Raw genomic sequence first — 26181 nt, 5'->3', positions numbered from 1 at the left:
ACTGCCCAAAGAGGAGGTGGTCTCACCTGTCAAAGAGGATCACACCAGCCTCTTCTCCCAGCCAGCTAGGTCTGGGCCAGAGAATAAAGTTATTTCTATTCAGAAAAATACTTTGAGTTTCTAGAAGGGAGATATTTTTCCATGTAAGTTCAAGGAATTATTTTAAGAGTCATGCTGCAGGCTCAGAAGAATTCTACATTCAGTCACTATATCTAAGTTCAATTCAGTTAAAAAGTCACTGAGTTCCAGACCCTGGGCAAGGCTTTAGAGATATCTGTTGATGCATGGTAGGATACCTTTGTGGTTAATATCAATGGGCTTTAATACCATACAGTCCTGGGAAGGGCGCTTCCTCTGTCTCCTACTAACCGTGTGACCTAGACAAGTTCCTTAACCTCTCCATGCCTTGAATTTCTGATCCATAAATGGTGATAAAACCTTAAAGGCTGTTGTGAAGATCAAATATGTTAATGTCATTAAAGTAGTTAGCATGGCGTCTGTCACAGAAATATAGGCTACACTGGACCTTCAGTCTCTTGTTCCACCATCTTAATGTTGAGTTCTGGCTCTGGATTTACCTGGTGGTAGTGTAACTCACTTAGACATGTTCTTCCATCTCAAATACATTACTTTTACAAAGGGAAACAAAAGCTAAGCAATAAATGTTGGGTTGAAAATGCAGATTTTGATAAAGTTTATAAGAATGATCCTACTTCAGTTTGTAGAACTGGTATAAGGATATAAAAAGGCTTGACGACTCTCAATTTTATAAGCCATTTGCATTTATTTAACAAATATTTATGGGGCATCTACTACATGCCAGGCCCCATTCAGCCTATAAATCTTGTCTTCATCTCAGGACTTTTTTCTAGTCTCCAGACCCATGTATCCAATTACCTGTCAGAAATGTGTATCTAGAGCAGTAGTTCTCAAATGGTGGTGATTTTGCTCCCCAGCTCCAGGAGACATGTGGAAATGTCTGAAAACATTTTTGGTAGTCACAACTGGGGGTGCTACTGAAATCTTGTGGGTAGAGGCTAAACATCCCACAATACATAGAACAGCCTTCACAACAAAGAGTTCTCTGACCCAAAGTGTCAACAGTGCTGAGGTTGAGAAAACCTGCTCTAGAGCAAGGTAAACGTTACTACCCACCCTATGTGCACAGATTCAGCGTAGAACCCAACTTTGGAATCCAACAACCCTGGATTAGAATAACTATGCTGCCTCTTATCAGGTGTGTCCTTGGAAAATGTATTTAACCTCTCTGAGCCTCGGTAGAGTGTGCCTTGGAGGAGGAATGAGTTGTAACGGGAATACTGATACTTAACTTACAGAACAATTGTAAGAAGTTATAAAAACAGTATGTAGAGTTCTTAACACACTGTCTGGCCAGTAGTAGGCCCTTGAAGTGTTAGTTTCCTTCCTACCCCACTTCCTCACTTCTGCTTCCAAGATTACTTTAACCTAAACTACATAGCCCTAAACAGCATAACTATGTCCTAAAGAGCTTCTGGAACTATGACAACAAGAAGGAATATAACTCACACAGACCCACCTAGTATTTAAGAGTTGGTGCCACTTTTGTGTTGTAAAGTTGTCTAATGGAGGTGGGCTAGGGGAAAAATTGTCACCCCATTTCCATGGAATCAGTGTACCTTTACTGAGCTCTTATGAGGCCCTCTTGGAGAGTTAACATCAGGAATGCCCACTAACTGGGTATGTGAGTTCATCTTGTGGCTCAGTAAACATAAACACCCAGAGAAGCACAAGCATGATGATGGGTGTTCTGGAGAAAGCAATGGAGCAAAAGGAAGGAAATGTTGGTCCCTAACTATTTTCTGTATGACCCTGGCTAAGATGCGTAACTTCTCCTGGCTTTTGACTCAGTTTTAGGGCATAAGATTTGAATTGATCTTCTATCAGGCCAAATTTGGGTATAAGCCATTTAGCTTCTCTCTTCACAAGCATTCCTGTCATCATTTAAATTCTCATATCCTAGTGTTACTGAAAGATTAGATGAGTGAAACTACTTTACAAGAAATCTGGGACATTCTGAGGCAGAGGGAAAAAAGAGTACTGATGGAACCTCTCAATGGTTCTTAACACTTCCACTCAAGGGGCATATTTGATTTCCTCTTATATTTGGCCACATCTAGTCACATGCCCAAGCCTGATGTCAGTGAGGTGGGATCAGTGAGCCTGGGAGTGATCTCAGGGACCAGCCAATCTGTGTGACCCCACCGTTAGGCATCTTGGTCCAAGGAGCAGTATTTAATCATCTATGATCTTCCTCAACAAGAGAAGTTGTTGAGTGTGTACCCATGAGGGCACAATACTGGGGAAGTGTAAAACTATCATCTTCTAAATGGGAAGCTCCTGGTCATACTGTGGGGAGGGAAAGAGATGGGACCTCACCCCATCCTGCCATTTATCTGAAAAGGTGACATAGGCTCTGTCAGCCTGAGCTTGGTTATCTGTGACTTATCATGATACCTTTCTCACAGTGCTGTCCTGGGCTGTAAGTGAGAAAACCTGTAAAGTACATATGGGACATAGTAAGACTTCAACCAGATTATGGTATCACATATCAGTTCTGGCCCACTGGGCTCCTCCCTCCCAGAGAGGAGGTGAAATTATTCTAATCCAAAGAGCACTACTGCCATAAAGAGCATTTGGAAAGGTAGTAGCAAGAGCTGAAATATATCATAATGTATTAGCTTTAGTGCCAGTTATGAATTATGGGATGAATTACTTGTGGAAGTTGGGGAAAGAGAAGAAAATCACCATTCTGTCTCCTGTTAAAGTGTATGCTTTCCTGTCCCCTTAGTTTATCATCTAGTTTGACACTAAAGGAAGAGAAGTTTCCCAATGATTCTGAGGTAGAAGAGATAGTACAGAGCAAAATAATGTGGATGCTGGAGAGGAAATTGGAGTCAGGAGACCAGACATATCCCTGACTATAGAACCTCGTTTGAGGCACTCCCTTTGTTCTGGCCTCAGCCCTAACAATATGATGTTCTATACCAGTAGCCTGAGCTTTGGGTCAGAAAACTCAGTTTAAAGCTGGATATCGCTGATTAAAGGTTGCACATTTTTTGGTCTGAAGCTCCATGTGGTAGGCAGGATTCTAAGATGATCTCCAATGATTCTCAGACTTGTATAATCCCCTCACCTTTGAGTGTGGGTGGAACCAATGAATATGAAGAGATATCAATTCCATGATTATGGTATGTTATATTGCAAAATGGAGACTATATGGGTGGGCCTGACCTAATCAGACAAGCCATTTAAAGCAGATAATTTTCTCTGGCTGTTTACAGGAGGAGAAGTCAGAGATTCAAAGTACAAGAAAGATTAAATGTGCTGTTGCAAACAAAAAATTTTGCAATTTGTATGGAAACACAAAAGACCCCGAATAGCCAAAGCAATCTTGAGAACGAAAGAAGGAACTGGAGGAATCAGGCTCCCTGACTTCAGACTATACTACAAAGCTACAGTTATCAAGACGGTATGGTACTGGCACAAAAACAGAAAGATAGATCAATGGAACAGGATAGAAAGCCCAGAGATAAACCCATGCACATATGGACACCTTATCTTTGATAAAGGTGGCAGTAATGTACAGTGGAGAAAGGACAGCCTCTTCAATAAGTGGTGCTGGGAAAACTGGACAGGTACATGTAAAAGTATGAGATTAGATCACTCCCTAACACCATACACAAAAATAAGCTCAAAATGGATTAAAGACCTAAATGTAAGGCCAGAAACTATCAAACTCTTAGAGGAAAACGTAGGGAGAACACTCTATGACATAAATCACAGCAAGATCCTTTCTGACCCACCTCCTAGAGTAATGGAAATAAAAACAAAAATAAACAAATGGGACCTAATGAAACTTCAAAGCTTTTGCACAGCAAAGGAAACCATAAACAAGACCAAAAGACAACCCTCAGAATGGGAGAAAATATTTGCAAATGAAGCAACTGACAAAGGATTAATCTCCAAAATTTACAAGCAGCTCATGCAGCTCAATAACAAAAAAACAAACAACCCAATCCAAAAATGGGCAGAAGACCTAAATAGACATTTCTCCAAAGAAGATAGACAGACTGCCAACAAACACATGAAAGAATGCTCAACATCATTAATCATTAGAGAAATGCAAATCAAAACTACAATGAGATATCATCTCACACCAGTCAGAATGGCCATCATCAAAAAATCTAGAAACAATAAATGCTGGAGAGGGTGTGGAGAAAAGGGAACACTCTTGCACTGCTGGTGGGAATGTGAATTGGTTCAGCCACTATGGAGAACAGTATGGAGGTTCCTTAAAAAACTACAAATAGAACTACCATATGACCCAGCAATCCCACTACTGGGCATATACCCTGAGAAAACCAAAATTCAAAAAGAGTCATGTACCAAAATGTTCATTGCAGCTCTATTTACAATAGCCCGGAGATGGAAACAACCTAAGTGCCCATCATCAGATGAATGGATAAAGAAGATGTGGCACATATATACAATGGAATATTACTCAGCCATAAAAAGAAACGAAATTGAGCTATTTGTAATGAGGTGGATAGACCTAGAGTCTGTCATACAGAGTGAAGTAAGTCAGAAAGAAAAAGACAAATACCGTATGCTAACACATATATATGGAATTTAAGAAAAAAAAATGTCATGAAGAACCTAGGGGTAAGGCAGGAATAAAGACGCAGACCTCCTAGAGAACGGACTTGAGGTTATGGGGAGGGGGAAGGGTGAGCTGTGACAGGGCGAGAGAGAGTCATGGGCATATACACACTAACAAACGTAGTAAGGTAGATAGCTAGTGGGAAGCAGCCGCATGGCACAGGGATATTGGCTTGGTGCTTTGTGATAGCCTGGAGGGGTGGGATAGGGAGGGTGGGAGGGAGGGAGACGCAAGAGGGAAGAGATATGGGAACATATGTATATGTATAACTGATTCACTTTGTTATAAAGCAGAAACTAACACACCATTGTAAAGCAATTGTACCCCAATAAAGATGTTAAAAAATAAATAAATAAATAAATAAATGTGCTGTTGCTGGCTCAAAGACAGAGGGGTCCACATGACAAGGAATTAGAGTTGCCTCTAGGAACTGAGAGCACCCTGAGCTGACAGCCACCAGACAGCCAACAGATAATGCACTGTAGTCCTTGACCTTTGTGACAGTTCCAGTGTAGTACTGCTGGGTGGATAAGTCTATCTGATTCTAGGTTCATTAATAGGAAATGTGCCTGTAGATCTAAGCCACTTTCTCAATATCACTTTTATAAGGAGTAAAGTTGATATATTGTTCTTATTCTTTTTTCATATTTCTTAATTGGTTTAGAGCTCAGATGTGGAGCAGTGATGTATTAGGGGTGGGGAAGCCTTTAGAAGCCCAAGAATTTTGGAGCAAGACCATAGGAATAATTGGGAGCCAGCAAGACACAGAAAGGGGAGAGAACTGTGGGCCAATTGTAAGACCCACCTATGAGGGCAGAGCAGAACATGTGCTCCATAAGGGCAACTCACCACCAAGAGTTTTGAAGGGAGCGGGCCTGAGCTGTGCAATTAGTTTCTCCTTCCAGTGTCACTAATCAGGTAAGTCGTTCCTGTGATAGAGAAGAAATGAGTGTATGGAGAGTCTAGAAGTGTTTTGGTCATGGATGCCCCTTCATATAGAAGAAGTTAACAGGAATGGAGGATTAGAATTCCCCAGGACAAACCAATGTATGGTCCAACTGACTAAGTTTCTGCCTACTAAATAACTATAATATTCTAGGCCTGCTTTCTTTAAATAATTCCCAAATTGCCTAAATGGCATTTATTTTGTGTGTTCCTCGATCATTCAGTCACATGATTACAGTCAGTCTCTTAGTTTTCTGCCACAGATGGCTAACTGCTTAGCATGGCCTGTGATTTTACACGTTCACCCTCTGAGGGCTAGTTCACCTTCAAAAACCCTAGGACACCTCCCTGAGTTTTGTTATACTGATACTTCCTTCCTGTCTCATTTTAACACAAAATTCCTGACGACAGGCACATGCCTTGTTACAACAACGTGGGCAGAATTTCGCCAACCGCCCGGGTCCCAGTCTAGTGCCTCTATTTCTCCGGTGGCAGCCTGAAGAGCAAAGGTACTCTGCTTTCGGCGAAATCCAGGGTGTGGATGGATGGCTGTGAAGAGGCATTTCCGATGTGGAGAAACAAGCCTGCGCCTCGCGGTTGCCATAGAAACCTGACGTCAATATGGCGACCGTGACGATTTTTTAATACAGACGGACGCTGCTTGATGAGAGAAGCAGGTTCCGCCTTCAGGTTTTTGGGACTCAGCTGAGCGTGTGGGTCCGTGAGGTGCGGGCTGGGCCGCCCTGGGGTGTGGGGAGATAAAGGGACCCACATCCAAGTCACCTCTTTCCCGCTTTGGGGCTTGGTGCCTCCGCTTTCTCGTAGGTAAAGCCATTGGGGTCCCGCCCAGCCCCAGTGGGTGCGGTGTCCTGCTCCAGGGGTGTCCTGGAGCCACTTTCCTTCTAAAGGCAGGGGCGCGGGAGGTGAAACAGGTAACGACTCTCTGAGCCTCAGCTTTCCCCTCTGTAAAATGGGGATAAGAATGCTTTCCCCACAGGATCGCTGTGAACGTTTAGCGATAACACGTGAATAAGCCGATGGTCCTGTGGTTATTGCAGGAGCATGAATGTCTGTATGAATTCAGGCCACTTCTTATTCCTTTTCCACTTTGTTCTTAGGGGACATATGAGGAAAGGAGAAGAAAAAGGCCCTGGTGGGAAGCTCATTGTACCTTCTGGTGGTTAGGATCACTACCCAGTTGTTTCACTGTCATTGTCACTAACCCAGTGCTTAGCACGGTGCAGGGCACACAGTTACACCAGTAAAGCATGGTAATTGCTGGATCTGTCTCTCCCTGTGCAGCTCCTCATGCCGATGGCCTTGCTCATATCAGGTGTCTGAAGGGGGCAGGTTCTGAGGATCTGTGTCCTGATGGCTTCTGAAGCTTCTACTCCAGATTCAAAGGCAACAGTCTTCAGGAGAACCCAACAGTTCACATCTTTATTTGGTTATGCCGCCTGGCTCAAGTGAGTTCACAGATCTGATAAAAGCATGCTGTGGAATAGCTCTTGTGAGGTTCACATACTAGCCTAAAAGTAGAGAAGCTACTTTGATCTTATCATGGAAGAAAAGTTTTAGCAGGTGGAACTCCATTCTATCAGCAGCTGCATGCTTTGTAATAGCCCTTGAGGTCCATTAGAAATGTCTTCTTTTGTCTGAAAGCAATTATTTGTCCAGTCTGAGGGAGGAACTTGATCTTTAACATGCATTTGGAATAAATATACCTAAATTGTTCTCACTGGGTAAATATTATTCAGTGATTCCCATGTTTCTATCAGGTGGTTGTTGAAATATGCATTTGGTTAGAAAGTCTTCCTAGCGATTTGAGATTGTAATATAGTCTCTTCCCTGGAAGCCATGTTTTTATCTATTCTATAATGAAAAGTTTTAAGAAGGCAGAAAATTTCCAAATGTAAGTTTAAAATATGTTTTAAGAATTTATATTTTTAAATAATTACTTTAGAGTGTCTTATTAATCTGCTAAAATAACCAAATACTCTTAAATATAGTTACGTTTACTTTCCCAGTACATAACAGTTTCAGCTCTTTATTACCTGGCCTCCCTCCCCTCCCTCTGCAGTGTACCGAGGTAACCACTGAACTTCTCTCACTATAGATTAGTTTTCATATCCTGGAATTTTATTCAGATGGAATCATAAAGGTTTTTTTAGTTCATTGGTTTTGGTTTGGCTTCTTTCATTCAGCCTATTTATTTCAGATTTATCCCTTTTGTTGCATGTATCAATAGTTCATTCTTTTTTATTGATGACTAGTATCCCAGTATACAGATATACTGCAATTTGTTTGAAATTTGTTGTTGTTTTTTAATTATACCTCCAGTGAATATTTGTGTATTAGTTTTTGCATGGACATATGCTTTCTTTCCCTCAGGTAAATACTTAAGAGTGCAGTGTCTGGATCATATGGTAGACGTAAGATGAACATTGTTAAGAAACTGCCAAACTGGTTGCACCATTTTTCATTCCCTCCAGGAGTGTGTGAGAGTTCCATCCTCCACAACCTTGCCAATGCTTGGGATGATCAGTCTTTTTAATTTTAGCCACTCTCATGTGGATGTAGTGGTATCAGATTGTAGTTTTAATTTGCAATTCCCTAATGATGTTGTTGAGCATATTTTCATGTGCTTATTTGCTAATTCTATATCTTCTTTGGTGAAATTTCTATTCAAAAATTTCCCCCATTTATTTATTATAGTGTCTTTGTTTTCCTAAATGACTTTTGATAGATTTTCTATATTCTGGATATAGGTCCTTTGTCAGATATGTAATTTGCACATATTTTCTCCCACTCAGTGCCTTGACTTTTCATTCTCACACCAGTATCTTAGGAAGGGCAGTTTTTAACTTAGAAGTCCAGTGTATGTATTAGTTCACTTATGGATTATAGTTTCGGTGTCTCATTTATGAAATCTTCACCTAACCCAGGGTCACAAGGATTTTTCTCCTATATTTCGTCTAGAAGGTTGATAGCTTTAGAGTATATTTGGGTCTATGATCCATTTTGAGTGGACTTTTGTGTATAATGTGATATGTGCGTCACAGTTTATATTTGTGTATATAATATCCACTTGTCCCAGCACCGTTTGTTGATAAGACTTATCATTTCTCCACTGAATTGCCTTTGCCTCTTTTTCAAAAATCAGTTTTCCATGTATGTTTGCATCTATTCTTGGACTCTTTATTATTTTCCTTCAATCTGCTTATCTACCTTGATTCCAATACCACACTGCCTTGATTGCCGTAGGTTTATAGTAAGTCTTCAAATCTGGGAGTGTTCATCCTTCAACCTTATTCTTTTTCAAAGTTGTTTTTCATAGTTCATGGCCTCTGCATTTCCACATGAACTTCAGAATTGGCCCATAAATTTCTTTTAAAAAATATTTTCTAAGATTTTTATTGGGATTGCACTGAGTATATAGATCAGTTTGGGGAGAAGTGCCATCTTAACAATACTGAATCTTCTGACCCTTAAAGACAGTTGTCTCTCCATTTATTTAAGTCTTCTTTAATTTTTCTGAGCAATGGTTTGTAGTGTTCAGTACAGGCCTTGCACATTTGTGGACAGATTATCCATAAGTATTTCAGACTTTTTGATGCTATTGTAAAGAGCATTATTTTGTAAATACAGTTTTCAATTACTATATTTTCACTGAACTGTCAGCAGCCAAATGCTTAACAATAGCCATTGCAGGAACTTTTTGGTTGAAAGCACAGGCTACCCTAGGGTGGAAAAGCTACTTAATGCATAACATGCTTTTGACTGTGTTTCTATATCAGCTTTTAGACGTTATTGGCAATGTGCTGAAGCTAGGCAGGAAAATGTCATGGAGATAATTCTACATGACATCTCCAGAAAAATTAGCCACTGAAAGAAAATAGTTACGGTAGCTTTTAACTTCATGTGTGTGGTTAGAATTGAACCAATTTAATTGTGGGGTTCTTCTTTTCTGTCCCCCAGCAAGTCTTCCTCAATGAATTCCTGGGTTATCAGGTGGTGAAACAGACAGAAGGAGAGAGCATGTATGTATATGAGCATGTACGTTTGTATGTATATTGGGGAAGCTGCCAGGAATCTTTATTATAAGGAATACTTGAGATTAATCCTGTGGTCATGTCAGTCCTGTTAACTTCCTAGCACATAATTGGAACCAAATCACAGTGGTTGTTGTTCGTTTTTTTTCCAGCTTCACTTGGCCAGCATGGTTACCATGGTGACTCAGTGACTGCTGTGGGATTTGGCACAGCTTGAACATCATTTTATAATTCTAACCTGAATTATTTATTACTATGATAGTTGTCAAGTGTTGCTTTTCTGATTTGCTCATTCCTTTCCGTTTGTTCATTGAAATTTGACTGGAGGTAGAGCTTTCTCTTCTCTCTGTTTTAATATTTATATCAGTATGACTCATAGATTCCTATTTTGCTCAGAGGGCTACCATCTGATGCTATATTTATTTTGATGCTCAAAATGTCCCAGAATTGGCCAATAGAGGTCGCTTTAAGTTGGCTTCTGTGTCTATTTGACACCTCCTTAGAATTCTTTGAACATGTACTTTGTTCTCTAAACCTGAGTATCTCCTAATGTGTAGAAAGAAAATTATGATCCCCACCTCAGAACATCCCTTTGAGGAACTGAAGAGAAAAAGTCTGATAATTACAGCCTTCAGTGTGTGGCACCTATTAGGCCCTCAGCAATGTTAGTTCCCCATTCCAACTTTGCTTACTTCATTCTGTCAATATGATGCCTCTGGCATTACCATAGTAGCATGACCTCCAGGGAGAGTACTTGGACATGTAACATAAGCAGGGATAAGCGCACATGTCCATGACCTGTGAGCCTCAGTGTCACTGCTGTGTGTGCAGAGGGGGCTGTGTGATGGAGCTGGGGAAGAGGAAGAGCATCACTGCACAGCTTCCAGTGAACTGAGAGGGAGCAGGCAGAACATCCTCACCTCTTCCCCTGTGTTTCATGTACTTTCCCTTCATCTCTCTTTCCTCTCTATTTCATGTGCTGTCTTATCTCCTTACAGTGGAACATCAGAGAAGGGTGTGGACTTCGAGTCCCAGGAGCAGGATCCAATAGAGAAGAACCAAGTGTGATGTCGAGTCTACTAGACAGGTTCCTGGAACAAGAGTGTAAGGTAAGTCACCACCCTTCCCTCCATTGTCTTCTATACATCAGGATAACAGTACTCAATGTTTCTGACCACCCAGGAGTATTGTGGGCTTTAGGTATGAGCCCATGTGGGAAAGCAATCTGTGCTCATAGGTGGGAGGGAAGGACCAGTGCACTTTCAAGTAATAACATTAACAGATACACTCCAGATATCATAGAACTCTGCATGGTAGGCATTAAATTAATGCTACACAAATGTTAGCTGTTTGGGTCAGGATTTCTCCAAGTGGGATCCTCAAAGCACTTCATTAAACTCACTTGGGGTCTTGTTAAAAATACCAGATTCCTGGGTCCACCCCAGGTCTGCTGAATCAAAACCAGGGAGGTAGAATGCGAGGTGTCTACATTTTGAGTAACATCTCCGGTGTTTCTGGTATTCATCCCATTTTAAACAGCTCTGCTGCAGATTTGCAACAAACACTTCTTAAAATTTTGAATCCTTTAATGTCTAATTTCCTTGTCAACTTCTCCTGTACCTCAGTCTTAAATATTTGTCTCTGCTCCTATATGTCAAATAGGTAACAGTTCCTTCATGTAAGTAATATTTATTCAGAGATTTATATGTGAAGCACTGAACTAGGCACCGGGGACACAGCACATAGAACAAGACAGGCAAGGTCCCTAGTGACATGCTCTGATTCACGTGCTCTCAAGGCAACTCTGGCTGCTGTGTGGGGAATGGACTGGACAGGGACAGGATAGCTATGGGGATAACCGTTAGGAGAATTTGCAGGGTCCAGGGGAGAGACGAGGGTGGATCGGCCCTGAGCTGCAGTGGTGTGCAGAGGATGGGTGGCCTGGACAGGGCCTGTTGGAGGTAGGGCAGGAGGAGCCTGCAAGTGGGTGTGCATGGGAGGTATGTGAGGATAAGGCAGGATCCTGCATGGGACCTCAGCTTTATGTTTGGCCATGTGCAGAAATGGTGGTGTATTTCCTGAAATCAGTTGTTCCAAGTACTTTGAGATAGTCTCATAATTAGTTAGGTATCCAACAGTGGTTAATAGTGAAAGTTAATGATACACAAAATCTAACATTTGATGAATAGGATTCAGTTGTAAGACTATTAAGCTTTATTAAACATATGTGTAAACTATAAAACTATAAAAATATCATATTGTCAGTATTTGTTTAAAGCAGCTAGCATTTAGTGAGCTGTTATTGTGTGCCTCGCACTGTTCTAATGGTTATGTATTAACTCAGTTCTCAAAGCAGCAGCCCATGACGTAGGGACGGTTGTTTTCCCCCTTTTACAGAAGCGGTAACTGAAGCGCAGAGTGGTTCTTTCAATCTCCCAAGATCACAGAGAGCCAGGTATCCCAATATCTCTGCAGTAGAATTTTTAAAATATTGGTATTCAGGGCCATTTATCCTTGTAAAGACCAAAACACAAAGCCATATTTGTTTAGAAACGTTTCGTCTTCTACAGTAAGTACTGCACAATCCCAATTTTATACATAAGGCAATTTCATACATTGAGTGACTATAAGGTGAAGTAAGAGTATTCCAACTCACACAGTTTATAAGTGGCAGAAGGACAGTTTGGACCTGGTCTGTCTCCATAGCCCACACTCCTAACCAATACACTTAGGAAGAAGAAGGAGACATTTGTTGAACTATGTCAGCCCATGATGGGTGATGTTAGGTTAGGGCCATCCATATCTCTTTGGGTGGAAACTATGCTTCGTTAGGCATTTTGCCATGTACCAGATGGTATTTATTTAATAAAAAGGTAATGATTATAGGAAAAAAATGTTAAAGATGAACAAAGCCAGACCCTAGTTAAAGTGGTAAGGACATATTTTAATCAGTAATATACTATTATGACAGGGAAAAGAGTCCAGCGTGAACTGACCCCAACTTCAATTTGTACAGAGGTGACTAGGCTTTTCAAAGTGAGCATGAGGGAAAAGGGAGGGGGTAAGTAGTGACTAATACAGCCAGGGAAGTAAAAATTACAAAAAACAGGAAAGGGGTGTTCATCCATGTGAAACCCATTTGGGTTTCTAACTGGCACTTGAATTCAAGTTAGATTTCTACCCTCCCACAGAGTCTGGGAGAGAAGGTCCTCTCCTCCTGTGTTAGCTGGAACAAATAGTAAATTGTCCTGGAAGGCTTGAGTGTTCTCAGACAATCACTTTAAGAGAATTTAGGGTCATCTTAGGGATGCAGCCTTGAGCTGTTAGAAACTACGTTAGTGTTTTGTTCAAGACTATTGGCCAGGTTGAGGCCTGGTTCAAAAGAGAGCTAAGAGGAGTGTAACTAGTGTTTGGTCAAGGAGAGAATCTTTTTCAAGGGCAATAATTATTTATTTATTTATTTTTATTGAAGTAGAGTTGATTTACAATGTTGTGTTTGTTTTGGTGTAAGCAAAGTGATTCAGTTTTATGCATATATATATATATGTATATATTTGTTTCCATATTCTTTTCCATTATGGTGTATTATAAGATATTGAATATAGTTCCCTGTGCTATATGGTAGGACCTTGCTGTTTATCTATTTTATATACAGTAGTTTTTATCTGTTAATCCCAAACTCCTAATTTATCTCTCTCGCCCAACATCCCCTTTGGTAACCATAAGTTTGTTTTCTATGTCTGTGAGTCTATTTCTGTTTCGTAAATAAGTTCATTTATATTATATTTTAGATTCCACATATAAGTGATATCATACAGTATTTGTCTTTTTCTTTCTGACTTACTTTACTTAATATGATAATCTCTAGTTGCATCCATGTTGCTGCAAATGGCATTTTTTCATTCTTTATTATGGCTGAGTAGTACTCCATTGTATATATGTACCACATCTTTATCCATTCATAGGTCAATGGGCATTTAGGTTGCTTCAATGTCCTGGCTATTGAAAATAGTGCTGCAATGGACATAGGGGTGCATGTATCTTTTCGAATTATGGTTTTCTCTGGATATATGCCCAGGAGTGGGATTGCTGGATCATATGGTAGCTTTATTTTTAGTTTTTTAAGGAAGCTCCATACTGTTTTCCATAGTGGCTGCACCAATTTACATTCCCACCAAGAGTATAGGAGGGTTCCTTTTTCTCCACACCTTCTGCAGCATTTATTATTATTATTATTATTTTTGCAGTATTGCGGGCCTCTTACTGTTGTGGCCTCTCCCGTTGCAGAGCACAGGTTCCGGACGCACAGGCTCAGTGGCCATGGCTCACAGGCCTAGCTGCTCCACAGCATGTGGGATCTTCCCAGACCGGGGCACGAACCCGTGTCCCCTGCATTGGCAGGCGGACTCTCAACCACTGCGCCACCAGGGAAGTCCAGAATTTATTATTTGTAGACTTTTTAATGATGGCAATTCTTACCAGAGTGAGGTGATATTTCTGTATCGAAACTGTAGTCTGTAAATCGAAACTGTAGTTTCGATTTACATTTCCCTAATAATTAGCAATGTTGATCATCTTTTCATGTGGTTTTTGGCCATCTGTATGTCTTCTTTGGAGAAATGTCTATTTACGTCTTCTGTCAAGGGCAATAATTATAAAAACAAATGGATAAAGGGAATAATAATTATAGTTCCTATGCATTAGACAACTTGGATGTTAAAATAATTACTTGGACTTCCATTATGAATTATTTTCCCTTTTATGAACTCAAGGTGCTTTTCAAATGGGAATCACATTGCTCTGTGCTCTAGGCTTCACTGGTTGGGAGGCAGGGATGGTCTGATAGGTGAGGCCAGAGGAAAAATTCCTGGAAATAGGCAGCATGTACTCTTGAGTATGGTTCCTTTTAATCAACATGATGTATGTATGAGTGATTTACGTTACTGTCATCTAGAGTTGTAGATCATTCATTCTCATTAGTGTATAGTATATTATTACATCGTGTGGATATTTCATAATATATGTATCTGAGCTTTTTATGATGGCCATTCTGAGTGTTGTCAGGTGATACCTCATTGTAGTTTTCATTTGCATTCCTCTAATGATTAGTGATGTTGAGCACCCTTTCATGTATTTGTTGACAATCTGTATATCTTCTTTTTTAGAGAAATGTCTATTTAGGTCTTCTGCCCATTTTTGAATTGGGTTGATTGATTTTTTGCTATTGAGCTACATGAGCTGCTTGTATATTTTGGAGATTAATCCTTTGTCAGTTGCTTCATTTGCAAATATTTTCTCCTATTCTTAGGGTTGTCTTTTTGTCTTGTTTATGGTTTCCTTTGCTGTGCAAAAGCTTTTACGTTTCATTACGTCCCATTTGTTTATTTTTGTTTTTATTTCCATTTGTCTAGGAGGTGGGTCAAAAAGGATCTTGCTGTGAATCATGTCATAGAGTGTTCTGCCTATGTTTTCCTCTAAGAGTTTTAGAGTGTCTGTTCTTACATTTAGGTCTTTAATCCATTTTGAGTTTATTTTTGTGTATGGTGTTAGGAAGTGTTCTAATTTCATTCTTTTACATGTAGCTGTCCAGTTTTCCCAGCACCACTTACTGAAGAGGCTATCTTTTCTCCATTGTATATTCTTACCTCCTTTGTCAAAGATAAGGTGACCATACTGTGTGGGTTTATCTCTGGGCTTTCTATCCTGTTCCATTGATCTATCCTTCTGTTTTTGTGCCAGTACCATACTGTCTTGATTACTGTAACTTTGTAGAATAGTCTGAAGTCAGGGAGCCTGATTCCTTCAGCTCTGTTTATCTTTCTCAAGATTGCTTTGGCTATTTGGGGTCTTTTCTGTTTCCAAACAAATTGTAAAACTTCTTATTCTAGTTCTGTGAAAAATGCCATTGGTAATTTGATAGGGATCACATTGAATCTGTAGATTGCTTTGGGTAGTATAGTCATTTTCACAGTATTCATTCTTCCAATCCAATCACATGGTGTACCTCTTCATCTGTTTGCATCATCTTTAATTTCTTTCCTCAGTATCTTAAGTTTTCTGCGTACAGGTCTTTTGCCTCCTTAAGTAGGTTTATTCCTAGGTATTTTATTCTTTTTGTTGCAATGGTAAATGAGAATGTTCCCTTAATTTCTCTTTCAGATTTTTCGTTGTTAGTGTAAAGGAATGCAAGAGATTTCTGTGCATTAATTTTGTATCCTGCTACTTTACCAAATTCATTGATTAGCTATAGTAGTTTTCTGGTGGCATCTTTAGGATTTTCTATGTATAGCAGCATGTCATCTGCAAACAGTGACAGTTTTACTTCTTCTTTTCCTATTTGTATTCCTTTTATTTCTTTATCTTCTCTGATCACTGTGGCTAAAACTTCCAAAACTATGTTGAAAAATAGTGGTGAGAGTCAGCACACTTGTCTTCTTCCTGATCTTAGTGGAAATAGTTTCAGTTTTTCACCATTGAGAATGAATTTGGCTGTGGGTTTATTGTATATGACTTTTATTATATTGAGGTAGGTTCCCTCTCTGCCCACTTTCTGGAGAGTTTTTATCATAAATGGGTGTTGAATTTTGTCAGAAGCTTCTTGTACATCTACTGAGATGATCATATGGTTTTTATCCTTCAGTTTGTTAGTATGGTGTATCACATTGATTGATTTGCATATATTGAAGAATTCTTGCATTGCTGGGATAAACCCCATTTGATCATGGTGTATGATCCTTTTAATGTGCGGTTGGATTCTGTTTGCTAGTATTTTGTTGAGGATTTTTGCATCTATGTTCATCAGTGATATTGGCCTGTAGTTTTCTTTTTTGGTGACATCTTTGTCTGGTTTTGGGGTCAGGGTGATGGTGGCCTCGTAGAATGAGTTTGGGAGTGTTCCTCCCTCTGCTATATTTTGGAAGAGCTTGAGAGGATGGGTGTTAGCTCTTCACTAAATGTTTGATAGAATTCACCTGTGAATCCGTCTGGCCCTGGGCTTTTGTTTGTTGGAAAATTTTTAATCACAGTCTCAATTTCAGTGCTTGTGATTGGTCTGTTCATATTTTCTATTTCTTCCTGGTTCAGTCTTGGAGGGTTGTACTTTTCTAAGACTTTGTCCATTTCTTCCAGGTTGTCCATTTTATTGGCATATAGTTGCGTGTAGTAGTCCCTCATGATCCTTTGTACTTCTGCAGTGTCAGTTGTTACTTCTCCTTTTTCATTTCTAATTCTGTTGATTTGAGTCTTCTGCCTTTTTCTCCTGATAAGTCTGCCTAATGGTTTATCAATTTTCTTTATCTTCTCAAAGAACCAGACGTTAGTTTTATTGATCTTTGCTATTGTTTTCTTCATTTGTTTTTCATTTATTTCTGATCTGATCTTTATGATTTCTTTCCTTCTGCTAAATTTGGGGGTTTTTGTTCTTGTTTCTCTAATTGCTTTAGATGTAAGGTTAGGTTGTTTATTCGAGATGTTTCTTCTTTCTTGGGGTAGGATTATATTGCTATAAACTTCCCTCTTAGAACTGCTTTTCCTGCATCCCATAGGTTTTGAGTCATCGTGTTTTCATTGTCATTTGTTTCTAGGTGTTTTTTGACTTCCTCTTTGATTTCTTAAGTGACCTCTTAGTTATTTAGTAGCTTATTGTTTAGCTTCCATGTGTTTGTGTTTTTTACAGTTTTTTTTCCTGTAATTGATATCTAGTCTCATAGTGTTGTGGTCAGAAAAGATGCTTGATATGATTTCAATTTTCTTAAATTTACCAAGGCTTGATTTGTGACTCAAGGTGTGATCTATCCTGGAGAATGTTCCGTTTGCACTTGAGAAGAAAGTGTATTCTGTTGATTTTGGATGGAATGTACTGTAAATATTGATTAAGTCAATTTGGTCTAATTGTCATTTAAAACTTGTGTTTCCTTATTTATTTCCTGTTTGGATGGTCTTTCCATTGGTGAAAGTGGAGTGTTAAAGTCCCCAAATATTACTGTGTTACTGTCGGTTTCCCCTTTTATGGTGTTAGCATTTTCCTTATGTTTTGAGGTGCTCCTATGTTGGGTGTGTAAATATTTACAATTGTTATATCTTCTTCTTGGATTGATTCCTTGATCATTATATAGTGTTCTTCCTTGTCTCTTGTCTTTATTTTAAAGTCTATTTTGTCTGATATGAGTATTCCTCCTCCAGCTTTCTTTTGGTTTCCATTTGCATGGAATATCTTTTTCCATCCCCTCACTTTCAGTCTGTATGAGTCCCTAGATCTGAAGTGGGTCTCTTGTAGACAGCATATATATGGGTCTTGTTTTTGTATCCAGTCAGCCAGTCTGTGTCTTTTGGTTGGAACATTTAATGCATTTATATTTAAGGTTATTATTGATATGTATGTTCCTATTACCATTTTCTTAATTGTTTTGGGTTTGTGGGTTTTTTTTAATTTATTAAATTTATTTTTTTTTGGCTGTGTTGGGTCTTTGTTGCTGTGCATGGTCTTTCTCTAGTTGTGGCGGGGGTTGTCCCTCTTCATTGTGGTGTGCAGCCTTGTCATTATGTTGGCTTCTCTTGTTGCGGAGCATGGGCTCTAGGCACGCTTGGGCTTCAGTAGTTGTGTTGCATGGGCTCAGTAGTTGTGGCTCGCCGGCTCTAGAGTACAGGCTCAGTAGTTGTGGTGCACGGGCTTAGTTGCTCCACAGCATGTGGGATCTTTCCAGACCAGGGCTCAAACGCGAGTCCCCTGTATTGGCAGGTGGATTCTTAACCACTGCACCACCAGGGAAGCCCCTTGGGTTTGTTTTTATAGGGCTTTTCTTTCTCTTGTGTTTCCTGCCTAGAGAAGTTCCTTTAGTTTTGGTTGTAAAGCTGTTTTGGTGGTGCTGAATTCTCTTAACTTTTGCTTGTCTCTAAAGCTTTTGATTTCTCCATCGAATCAGAATGAGATCCTTGCTGGGTAGAGTAATCTTGGTTGTAGGTTTTTCCCTTTCATCACTTTAAATATGTCCTGCCACTCCCTTCTGGCCTGCCAAGTTTCTGATGAAAGATCAGCTGTTAACCTCATGCGAATTCCAGTGTATGTTATTTGTTGCTTTTCCCTTGCTGCTTTTAATAATTTTTCTTTGTGTTTAATGTTTGCTAGTTTGATTAATATGTGTCTCGGTGTGTTTCTCCTTGGGTTTATCCTGTATGGGACTCCCTGCACTTTCTGGACGTGATTGAGTATTTCCTTTCCCATGTTGGGGAAGTTTTCGACTATATTCTCTTCAAATATTTTCTCAGACCCTTTCTTTTTTCTTCTTCTCCTGGGATGCCTATAATGCTAATGTTGGTGCCCTTAATGTTGTCCCAGAGGTCTCTAGACTGTCGTCCATTCTTTTCATTCTTTTTTCTTTATTCTGCTCTGTGGCAGTTATTTCCACCATTCTATCTTCTAGCTCACTTATCCGTTCTTCTGCCTCGGTTATTCTGATATTGATTCCTTCTAGAGTATTTTTTCATTTATTGTGTTGTTCATTACTGTTTATTTGCTCTTTAGTTCTTCTAGTTCCTTGTTAAACATTTCTTGTATTTATTCTATTTCCGAGATTTTGGATCATCTTTACTATCATTACTCTGAATTCTTTTTCAGATAGATTGCCTATTTCCTCTTCATTTATTTGGTTTTGTGGGTTTTTATCTTGCTCCTTTGTCTGCAAGATATTTCTCTGTCTTCTCTTTTTGCCTAACTTACAGTATTTGAGGTCTCCTTTCCCTAGGCTGAAGAGGTGTAGTTCCTCTTGCTTCTGTTCTCTGCCCCCGGTGGTGGGGTTGACCCAGTGTGTTGTGTAGGCTTCCTGATGGGAGGGCCGGCTGCCTGTGTTCTGGTGGGTGGAGCTAAGTCTTTTCTCTCTGATGAGCAGGGCCCGTATCAGGTGGTGAGTTTTGGGGTGTTTGTGAGCTTAGTATGACTTTAGATAGTCTATGTGCTGATGGGTGTGTTTGTGTTCCTGTCCCTCTTGCTGTTTGGTGTGAGGTGTCCAGCGCTGGGAGTTGCAGGCAGTTGGGTGGAGCTGGGTCTTGGATTCAGAGAGAGGCCTCCATGAGAGCCCTCAGTGATTAATCTTCCCTGGGGCCAGGAATTCTCTACTGTTCCAGCGTCCTGGACTTGGTGCTCCCACCCCAGATCCTCAGGCCCAACTTCCGGTCGAGGAACCAAGACCCCACAAGTCACTCGTCCTGGCAGTAAAGGGGATTAAAAAAAAATGAGTAACAAAAACCCAGACAAATGGTAAAAAGTAGACTCAAACCAACAGAAACAAGGAAACACACACACACACACACACACACACACACAAGAAACAAAAACAGAACCAAATAAAACAGAAAGCAAGAGAACAACCACAAAAACAAAAGAACCAAAGAACGAAATCACCAATTTAAAAGAAAAGTAAAAAAAAACAAAAAAAACCAAAAACGAAACCAAAGCAGAGTACCAACTGATATGTGAAGCTAAGAAAAAACAAACTGACAAAAATGATTTTAAAAAATTAAAAAAAGAGAAAGGGGAAACAAGACAGAACAATAGAAAAGCAATGCAGAAATAGAAACATAAAAAATATATATATTAAAGAACGAAAAAAAAGACAAAAAAGCCCCCAGAGAAATGGTAAAAACGAAATCAAACAAACAAAAAGAGAAACAAGGAAACACACACATGCAAAAGAAACAAAAACAGAACCAAATAAGACAAAAAGCGAGAGAACCACCAGACAAACAGAACCCCCAAACAAAATCAAACAATTTGAGTCAGAACTCAGAAAAACACAAAACCTAAAAACAAAACCATAGCAGTGTGCCAATTGAAGAATAAAGCAAGGAAACAGAATAATCTGATAAAACTGATTTTAAAAAAATAAAATAAAATGAAAAGGGAAAAAACACAGAACAACAGAAGAGGAAAGTAGAAATGGAAATATATAAAAAATTAAAATATGTTATAAAACACGAAGATCTCAAAAGACTGAATAAAAATTTTTTTTAATATGAAAACAGGGACTTCCCTGGTGGCGCAGTGGTTATGAATCTGCCTGCCAATGCAGGCGACATGGGTTAGAGCCCATGACCAGGAAGATCCCACACGCCGCGGAGCAACTAAACCCATGTGCCACAACTAATGAGTCTGCGCTCTAGAGCCTGTGAGCTACAACTACTGAGCCTGTGTGCCACAACTACTAAAGCTCGCACACCTAGAGTATGTGCTTCGTAACAAAAGAAGCCACTGCAATGAGAAACCCACGCACCGCAATGAAGAGTAGCCCCCGCTCGCCGTAACTAGAGAAAGCCCGCCTGCAGCAATGAAGACCCAAGGCAGCCAAAAGTAAATAAATAAGTAAACAAATACTAAAACAGCAACAAACAAAAAACAAACAAAAAAGAGTGCTTATATAAATTAAGTATACTTTTTTCAGAAGTATAGAAACTAACTGAAATATTTTTCAAATTCAAGTGATCTAGGTTAATCTTTAGTAAATAAAAAGCTAAATTTGTTGGTTTAATTAAAATAAACACATCAGAGTTATCATTATTAAATATAATGCAGATATACAACTTTCATTTTATCTGGGTATAGTAGTCATAAGTTCAATTTATCTGTTACAGAATTTGTTGGCAAGAAAAATAAATTAAGGTTCTTTAAAACGTGGCAACAGGTCCAAAATGGAGTCACTTATGGTAAGCCCCACCAAACCAAGACTTCATTACTGTTTTGGCTTTCCCAGAAATGGAACCTTATACCAGTCAATCAGGAATTGCCTGATCAGCACTTGTTTGGTAATCTGCCTAATAGATCTCTTCTGTCCTCTGAAGAAAAGTAATCTGGCAATAACCAATCTACTTTGTTGCCTATATAACCTCCTTATTCCTACTCTCTTCCATGTATAAGTCATTTTCTACAGCTCTTCAGAGCTACTTTCTATCTGCTAGATTGGATACTGCCCAATTCATAAGTCACTGAATAAAGCCAATAAGATCTTTAAAATATATTCAGTTGAATTTTGTTTTTTAACAAGATGATGGTTAGCTGTTTAATGCCTCATGAAATTTTCATGAGTAATCTAACATAATTGTTAAGAATAAGTAAATTAAATAGAGGTAAGTAAAAGTTTACAAATGAACATTTCAATAATAACTATGCTTTATGGTATATCTACTTAAAAATAGTCTCCAAAATCTTTCTGGTAACTTGAAACCTTAAGGTAACTAAATTAAGTTAAATGATGAATATTCATTGAATATCTAGATAATTTCCATATAAGATAATATACTGAAACATTGGTTACTGAACATAGGCTTACCTACTTTTTATTACAGAGGAACCAAAGATATTTGGGTCAATTAGTCAATATATTTTATGGCAAATTAAAAAAATTTACTATGAAGAGGAGTATACTTCTAGAAATTATGAAATGTATCTATAAATTTGCTAATCCACAGAATGGTAATGTAACAGGCAGTCCACGATTACTTCTTGGTTTTAACTAGAAATTAAGAATTCTAAGGGTTAAGAATTCTTATCAGTGTATGTAATTAAAACTTTCAAAGTAATAAGGGCAAAAGAAAACAACTGTTTATGAAAAGTGGGTAAGGATATTAGAATGTGTTTTTTGAATAAGGAAAGGTATGAAGGACATGTTTTTTTCCTGAGGGAAAAGGAAAGTAATTTTGTCCTAAAGTAGACTGGCTGGTTGTTCCAGAATGAAAGAGAAGAGAAAATACAGTACAAAACCTGAATGTATAGAAGGTTTGTGGAAAAGGACTCTTGAGAAAATAATTGTATGTGTGGTCAAGCTTGTTAAATTGGAATGAATTTATTTTTGTTTTTAAAGAGTGAGTCTTAATATCAAAATTACATTGGTGTAAAATCAGAATTTGGTTTTCTCTCTGTTAAAAAAAAAAACATTTTCTTGGACTATTGGTCTTATCTTGATAAGCTGTTGGGAAAGGTTTTTCTTTACCTTTTCGTAGTCTGCCTGGTCAACAAAGATTTTATGTCATGCCAAAATGATTTCCTCTGCTTCTTGTTGTCTTTATCAGGTCTTTGGTTACTTGGGAAAACTGAGTCTTCTCGATATTAAAAGTGTGAAGTTTTCTTCACAACTATGTCACCTTCTGTATTTGCCTTTAAAATCTTCTATTGTCACTTTGGTTAAATAAATAATTAGTTATTTCATAATGATCTGTGATCCTATTTAATCAAATGCTCAAACCTTTTGACATTTTTGACAACTTCCCAAAACCAAATTATGAATGGAATCTTTTTAACCTTAAATTAACTTTGAGATTTCCCAGAGGGCTTCCGGAAAATCTCAAAGGTTTTGTCTCTCACCTGGTAAGATGTTAAAATTATTAGGTTTATTGGATATGGTGAAATACATGGGAAGCATTGTCAAATAAGTGATACTAAACCTTCTTAGGTTATATCTGTATGGATATATGTTTTTAATATGTGTTCCAGAAATTGTATGAAAGTCCTAGAAATCTAGTATGTCCTGGTATAATGTTATCAGTCATAATTCTGGTTATTATCTTGATATGTGTTATGTCACATAAATAACCAAATTTCATAGTCAATTTCATTATAATAAACTCTCATCAGGTATTTAATCATGGGCATTTAAAATGTTTTTTGTCATTTACAGACAGTTGTTGTTTTACTCTGATGCTTTTGCAAAAGTGATTCATCTTCAGAGAGATTCATGGAGAAAACTCTGAAAAGTACTATAGAATACAGGTTTCTGAAAAGTTTAAGGACATACTACTGACTGGGTAAGAATTTCCAGAGCTCTAATGGAAAAACTAGATTCAAGTAGAACAAGAATTAATAACATGGGTTGAATGAACTGATGGGGATGATTATTATTTTTATGACTTTTTATGTGAAACACTGCTGGTTCTTTAATGTTTTTATTTACAAGTTTAAAGAAACCTTTTTCTTTTAAGCTGTCTATGATGTATAGCAATTTGATAAAGTATACGTTTGTAAACAGAATTGAAACATTTCATTTTTCTCCGTATCTGATCCCTCCAGAATTAGGAAATTTGTTGAGTGTTCTTATTTTCATGGCTATTTAGTTATTTGTATAAATTCAGTAAGAATCTGTTTTTAGAATACAATTTGAAACATTGTTTATATTATGGCTTTGACAGAATATCATAATTCAGAATATGCATAGAATATAGACCACACAACTTTAAGGAACTGAGGCTGACTTTATGGAGCCAGTAAAGCCTCTTGGAAAACCAGCCTGTTACCTTGCTTGCTGCGTTCCCAGCAGCTTTCCCAGGTAAGGAAGGAAGGTCTCTTCCTGCAGGCCCGGAAACCTCAAGAAATTGAGGAGACTTCAAGAAGAAAGGAATTAACCCAGATCTATAGGTATTGTAGGCAAAGTTTGATGGCAAGTCTCAGGTTTGGCTTCTTAGCCTCAAGAGGCTTTTAAATGTCCAACTGAGATTCCTTATAAAGAGTTCCAGCAAAGAAAAATTTAAAATAGCCTCTGTGGCCAGTCACTACTCTTGCTACAGTTATGTAAACATCAGGCCAAGTTTAATGAGACTAGACCTGTTTTGCAAACAAATTGGTCTTACTGTGATTATCTTTAATAGAAGTGAGAGAGTGGTTGTAGAGAGAAGAAGATGTTTAGTAAAAAAGTATAAGACATCCTTGTGGATATCAGGTTCTATTCATGTTCATTATCTTTGAGGTTTTGTTATCTACCTGTAAATTGGACTGGATCCTGAATTCTTCCAGTTTCCTCAGATACTGGCTACAACTCTCCAAACTAACACTTCCAATTTTCTCCCACCCTTCTGACCTGAAATCAATAAGAACAAAGACTTCCTTTCAACCTCCTTGAAAGGGATCATACCATGTCCCCCTCACTATCCAGATAGCAGCCAAACTGCAGGCACTCGAATCTTGACCCAAGATTCAAGAGTCAAGTTTCAGGAATCACTTCCAGACTCTTGAAACTGCATAAGGGCTGGAGATCTAAACTTAAAGTTGACTAGGGAGGTTCCTCAGCATCTTGAGGCATCTAGAGGTGGACAGCTCTCCCAAGATCACAGATCAAGATCCTCATCTCCAATATGAAACTCTTATTCCTCTTGCCTTTTTGGTACTTGCTTTTTCTCTCTGTTAATGCATGGGAAGACAATGCCTCTTAACTCTGGCAACTATTGCTGAATACAAGAAAAAGGCCATAGTTATACAACAGAGTCCCTAGACTTTTCTTGCTAAGATGGCTTTAGATAAGAGATTTCCTTTAGATTACTTATTGGCTGAACAAGGAGCAGTCTGTGCCATAACAAATACCTATTGTGGTACCTGGATAAACACCTCTGGTATTGTAGCCAATACAAGGAATTAACAAACAAGACACTTAGCTAAAACAAGTTGATGCCTTTCCAGGTACATTCTTTGATTTATTTGATGCCAACTGGTTTGGTTCATGGGGGCCCTAGCTAAAGAGTATACATTACTCTCTTGGTATTATCCTCCTGATAGTCATCATTGTAGTCTCCCTGGTGCTCTGTGTTCTCTCAAAGGTCTTAAATGCATGTTCACAGCCATCAGATGGTCTCACTGTGCTTGAAGAAACAGGAACAAGATGAACAATGAGATAAATAGCAAAAGTAATTCTTCTGTGGACCTGATATCATAATCTACAAGTTTTCATGGTGAGACAGGAACAATTTTGGTGGTGACTGAGAGTGCCACTCATACCAAAAGGTGGAATTGTTAAAGTAATTAAACAAGGGGGCCATTAGAGGTGGCCCTAATGCCATGGTGGCCCATGTAAGCAAACCAAAATCTAAGCCTGTAAATGCCTCAAGGTTACAAAATCAAAAACCAAGGACAACCAACCACAAACAGCCAAGTGAGCTTTAAGCTGTTGCCAGCCAAATAATTTCTTTTCCTTGTTTCCGTACCTTTCCTAAGTGACCCATTCTCCTGGCTCCTGTCAGTGGAGCATTCCTATTCACTTCCCATTTGGTGCTCAATTAGAATGAATCTTTGTTCAATTAAATTTGTAAAAATTTTAATATGCCTCAGTTTATCTTTTAACAGAACTCAAGAAAAGAAGAATAGTCTATTATCTTTTCCCAGATATTTACCATCCTGTTCCTTTTCCTCTGCAAGTATAGTCATACTTCCGTCTAAAAATAAAATTTCATCTTTCTTATAGTGTTATACCCTGCCTTTCTTCACTAGCAACACAAATTGAATGTCATTCAATGTCAATAAACATCCATTTGCATCATAATTTCAGTGCTTACAAGAATACTAATGGCCCATAAAAACATGAAAGTATTAAAATTAGCCAACATTTGTTTTGGGTCAAGTAACATTTATTCTCAGAATTGCAGTGTGACATTTTTCATCCTTATTTTACAGATGAAGATAGTAAAGAACTGGGAGGTTAAGTATTTTGCCTAAGCTAGCATACTTAGAAAGTGACA

The 26181-nt window shown here is 38.6% G+C and overlaps 1 long non-coding RNA gene across 1 annotated transcript; it reads left to right on the top strand.

Annotated features, from left to right (window-relative positions):
* The first annotated feature begins 7000 nt into the window (after positions 1-7000).
* LOC309839727 lies at positions 7001-23401 on the top strand. Its single transcript, XR_014298526.1, has 4 exons — positions 7001-7113; positions 9626-9687; positions 10698-10808; positions 23361-23401. It is a non-coding gene; the product is annotated as an uncharacterized lncRNA (long non-coding RNA).
* The last annotated feature ends 2780 nt before the right edge of the window (positions 23402-26181 follow it).

Source organism: Grampus griseus, assembly GCF_964374135.1.
Source record: "Grampus griseus genome assembly, chromosome: X".
NCBI classification, from domain to species: Eukaryota; Metazoa; Chordata; class Mammalia; order Artiodactyla; family Delphinidae; genus Grampus; species Grampus griseus.
Note: the sequence above shows the minus strand (reverse complement) of the source record. Positions and strands in the feature narration are given on the sequence as shown.